We start from the raw sequence: 5,674 nt of genomic DNA on the forward strand, positions 1-5,674 counted from the left end.
TTGAGACATTAAGGCGGGCGGGCAATTGCTACCACACTATCCCTCATGAATCCAATCTACATTTGAACATACTGCAAAGCCATTATAACAAGATGTCTGGAGACAAACGTTGGCATTGTGTGTGTACGTGTGTGTGTGTGTGTGTGTGAGAAAGAGAGAGATAGTGTGTGTGTTTTTTAAAGAGGGAGAAAAATAAAACTCACCTTTAAATATTTGAAGGGTACTCCGTTGTACATGGAACTGAAATTCCCTTGGCATACACCCTCCCTTTCGGACTTTTGAAAGTGCCTATAAACAAACACTCATCCATAGAGAACTATTGTGTACATATTACCCAACACTCTCTTTATGCTAAAATTATCATTGGAAATGTCCTTTTCTTTTTGTTCCCAAAACAAAACTATGTATGACTCTCTCTCTCTCTCTCTCTCCAAAAAAAAAACACACAAAAATACACACAAGAAGACCAAAACACCAACAACCTCCACTTGGTTCCTCCTTGTAAATAACTTTACACTTGTCCATGACACACACTTCAACCTCCAACAAGGCTACCTTTCCTAATACTTTTACCCCCATCCTCGGCTGGCACCCATGCAACTTTCTTCTTGTAAATTTGCAGACAGCTGGTTTTTCAAGCCAACTATTATTTTGTCTTGTAAGCTTTGAGCCATGGAATCGCATGCATTTCAATACTTAAGCCTTTGTCACTTGCATCAAGCATGTGTTAGAGATATAGATCGAGATAAACAATTGTGTGATAAATAATTGTGGAGCCCATGAAACATACTACTCAAGTGTGTTTGACTCTACCCCTTGGTGGTCTTACCTAGAGCTTGGGGGATCAACTGGTGAGCTAGTTCGGAAGTGCAACAAAGCAACAGAGGCCTTAGTATAGGGAGAGATAATTAGGTACTTTTACAACTCTATAACTTACTGGTTTCGTTGGCTTTCTAAGGCAGGAAGCATTCTTTTGAGCCCATACTAGAGGGAAGTTGCCATAAAGATCGACAACAATGGGCTACGACGACTAGGCTAGTTTTGTGACAGCACCAACAGAAGCTAGAAAGGAATAGACCAACTAGCCTCCCAGTTCCATCTTTGTGGGATTGAAACATTGCTTGCCAATAGAATTGTAGAATGGCTAGACAAATGTTGGCTGCCTACATGCAAATCCAGTTTCGAGTGGAAAGCATGGCGGTGGCCCACTAATAGACATTTCCTTAAACCACAAACCAAGGACATGTACAACACCCTTATGGTCTCATTATATTGGTTTTTCCCCTTGAACAAGCGATGGGGCAAGCAATGGCCGGAATCAAGATGGGTGATGATCGCGAAAAACATATGTTGCCCACAATGGCCAAGTGGGATGAACGTTTTTCTATGGAGGGTCCTATGGGGAGCCTTACCTATTGTTGTGAAGGTTCTAGCCAGAGGAATTGGTCTAGATAGATGCTCGCAATACAGAAATGGTTTGTGAGAACCTCCCTCACTTATTCAAGGAAGGAAGATTTGCAAATGGGTCCAAAAGACCTGGAATGATAGGGTTCTCTAAAAACGATCTTTTTCTAGAATGGAAGGTGTTCAAGAGCCGAGCGGTGCTAATCGGCATGCAAATCATTAGATTCTGCTACTTCAAACACGTGTGGAAGGCCAGGAACTATCAAGTCTTTGAGAACGCCCTGTAAACAGCGAGATTCCCAAAGATTATACAAGAAAGAAACACCCTGTAAAAACAGAGAGGTTCCCAAAGATTATACAAGAAAGTAGGGAAGCAATTGTCACCGTTGGGAAATGGATGAACACTAATAAATGGAACAGGATGATCGGTGCCACATTGTCTAGTCAGTAGATTGGGCCTTGCTGAGGTCAAAGGTTGTTCCATGTTCAGCCAAGGTTCTCTCTAGAGTCCTTTTCATTGTCCTAGGGTGGCTCCCCTATCAGTCGATGTATCTATGGTTGCTAGGAGATGTTGACATGAGCATGACTAAAATTTGTAATTTCTTGGTTATGTTAATATAAATCACTAGCCAAAAAAGAGCGTGGTAGACTTCTTTTTTTTTTTTTTTGCCATACTCACATTTCACTGCTTGAGGCTTATTGTACATTCATTTAGGTGTGATAAAAGTTTTGAAGATTGTTGAAATTTTTTTGATGCATTAGTTTTAATATGTTTGAGCCACATATCCAGGTTTGTAGTGTAAATTTCTCAAGTAGAAATAAAAATGCCCGGTTATAATTCCATTAGACCTTGATTTTCAAGGTTTTAAAAAATGGACATTTTAGTTCTAATTTTTAGAGTTTGGCATAAATCTTGGTTGTCGGACCCTTGAAAACGTGGCCAAGAAATTGGTTTTTTTTTAGCAGGGTGGACAATCACTATAAAAATCTCAAAACATTTATCGCGATCTTTTACCACGTTTTGTAGAGAGAGAGTCCAAAATTGGCTAGCAAGAAGAGAGGGGGGACATTTTTTTGTATTTCAAAAATCATCGCGTTTATTATCGCTTAAGTTATGACAATTATTGCTGCAATAATTGTCGATAAATTTGCCGCGCTTATTATCGAACCCCGCTTTAGCGCTTAAACATTCAAATTCTGATATCCTCTATTTTGCTTGTGAATAAGAATTAAAGAACATATTCAAAATTTCAACAAAATAAATGATATTAAGATATGAAACAATGGCTAATATGTGGATAAACATGAAACTACAAAGAGGAAGGTTCATCCTAGAGTTATACAAGCGCCTCTATGTAAAGCAAGCACCATTAGAGATGAGAAGCCAAACACGGACGGCATGGGCACTACTTTCTTGGACTTGGCATATGCCCACATGAGCGACTTCCACGGCATCCATCCATCATGTTTTGAATTGGCTCTAACAAACTGAGGCAGCCAATTCATCCCGTTATGGCAAAACATAGACAAGCATGTTTTATAAGTGGAACCCCTCGTCTTCTACATATACGCTCCAAGCTTGGGGATGGCTTGCTTTTGTGATGAACCGAAAAGCCCTTTGTAATGGAATTGGTCTGTTCAACTTGAGAGTAGCGGAAATTAATGAGAGTATTTTTGAGAAATGACTTTGTGAGCATAGCGGGTGAGCATAATTGAAGATAGCAACATAATCATAGGAATTAGTTACCTTGGCATGAACAATACTTTTGCAAGAGAGAGAATTTAGCAAACATGACAACAGTTGAGGACCGGATTTATGTGGAGCTGGTCCCCCCTCCAATAGGCATTTTGATTATGATTTCTCCAATTAAGAGAGACTTGTTACAATACAATCTTTGTGTTCCTTGTGACCAGGTGATGCAATGAAGATGGAAAGCTTCATGCATCACAAGAATAACATAAACTTGAAGAAAGCTTTAAATATCCCAAGACCTCAAACACCTTCGAAGGTGGAGAGAGCTAGTAGGGAATGAGGGTAGGGAAGAGGAAGAAGAAACATTTCATAGGAGAGAGAATTAGTTCCTCACTTATTATAACTCTTCTTGCTAGCATACATAATAGCATAGTAATGAAGATGGAGAAGATGGAAAGCTCAAGCACTGAAGCATGGATCTTGGTTGGATTTGCACTCCATAGCCAAGAGTGTTAGTGTAGGCTCTCAACTTCTCAAGGGGCTTGATTAAGGAGATGGAGCTCTTGCACTTTGCATAGCACACAATGAGAGTGCTTGTGAGTGTGTGTGGGTGAGTATACCCCCTAAGCAACCCCCTAGCTTGCTTGGGTCGACCCCCCCCCCTTGTAGCTCATGCTTGAAGCTCATTGGACCCCTCCAGGTCTAGCCAATCACAAGCAGGAGGCATTACAAGCAACAAGGGTAGCCTTGGGACAAGTGTTCCCCTTTCCCCTTTGAGAGAGAGGACTTGATAAATGTGAAATCAATTAATTAAATATCCTAAATTATCATTGGACCCCTTGGGTGGCCAACCAATAGGCTTCAGGCACACCATGAGGGCAACATGAGGAGGAATTTGACAAGTGTCCTTTTTTCTTTCTTTGTACCATGCATGCCTTGTGTGAGTGTGTGGGTGTTCTCTCTCATCGCCCTCTTGTAGGGATCGCCCCCTCCTTGTAGGGATTGAATCTTGACCTTTTGACACCTCAAGCCCCTCATGCATAGGCCCAGTTCCCACCACAGGGTTGGCCCTTAAGCACTTTAAGCTTGGGTTGGGTTCTCACCTCAAGTGCAACCCTAGCATCTCAAGCATGACAAGCACCTCAAGCATCTCAATCATCAATCACCTCAATCATCAAGCACCTTAAGCTTGGGCCGGGTTCCCACCTCAAGCTCAGCCCTAGCTTACCTCAAGTCAAAGGACTTTTACACTAACTATTGGAAGTCTTCAATGAAGCTAACCCTAAGGTCTTATGCTCCATTGGTTAGCCTTGTTTTTTGATAGACCATCTCTCATTTGGGCCCCTTTAACATTGGCCCCGTGTTGAGATAGATCTATAAGCACATGTCTATATCTTAACCCTTGTTCACGTTTATTCTTCCACATTAAGTGATCAATTTAATATGAGAAAATCATTTGGGTTGGTTAGATATTAGATTTTATGACATTACCTCTCTCTTTAAATCATAGCCGTCCATGACAATGAGGTAGAAGAGATAAAGCCTTAGTCATTAGTCAATTTTTCTGAGCGGGTAGAGGATACCTTTTTACTCTACAACAACTTTCCAAGATGGATGATTAATCCATTCGGTGCTTGGGAGACATAACTACCGCAAGCATGTCTACTCTGTAGTCCATTTCATTCTCCCAAAGTAGAGTGGCAAATTCTAATTGGTGTTTGAGAGACGTCGTCAGCACAAACATGATTCTAAGCATGCATACTATTTGAATTTGTGAACAATAAAAAGAGAACTAGTCTTACAAGAGAAAACATTGGTCATTTAAAAGAAATCTGTACATTTGCTTACTCTAATGTAAAATTGTAAGCATTGACAAGTTTCATACTATCCTTAAGTTGTATTCCTTGCATCCATCTAGCATCTTCAAAAGGATAATCTTTGAACTTAATAAGGTACTGTCAAATAATCTTACCATGTCATAGTACCTTGTCTTCATGCCGAAGGATAGCTTCGGGTTGTAGCACCTTTTCTTGATCTTCAACTTCGGGAGGGTCTTCAATAATTGGTTCACTTGGTGGCTCTCCTTTGTAGGGCTTAAGTAGGCTTATGTGAAAGGCATTGTGTATGAGCCAATGGTTGGGTAACTTGAGTCTCATTAATTGGCTTCAAGATTTGGAAAGGACCATAGTATATTTTTGCTAAAACTTTTGATGGCCCGTAGGAATTTTGCCCGTCGTTTGACTTAATCGAGCCTTAAGAAACTTAAGTAAGACCCAATCATTTTCTTTGAACATTAAGGCCCTTCTGTGATTGTCAGCAACAGCTTTTTGCCTTTGTTGAGAGATGGATATAGCCTCCTTTATCTTTTGAAAAGATTCTTGTAGGTCACGGCTATACTCATCGGTGGCGAAGATCTTTCCATGTACTTTGAGTAGCAAGGGACTTTTAGGTCTTCCTTCAATGATCTCAAAAGGTGCTTTTCTTGTAGAAGTATGTACAGTATTATTGTAGGCATATTTACAAGAGGTAAGTACTTTTCCCATTGTGAGCGTTGATCTACTTTGGTAACATAAGTCT

This window comes from Adiantum capillus-veneris, chromosome 22, assembly GCF_014529385.1.
Source record: "Adiantum capillus-veneris isolate H3 chromosome 22, ASM1452938v2, whole genome shotgun sequence".
In the NCBI taxonomy this organism is placed as follows: Eukaryota; Viridiplantae; Streptophyta; class Polypodiopsida; order Polypodiales; family Pteridaceae; genus Adiantum; species Adiantum capillus-veneris.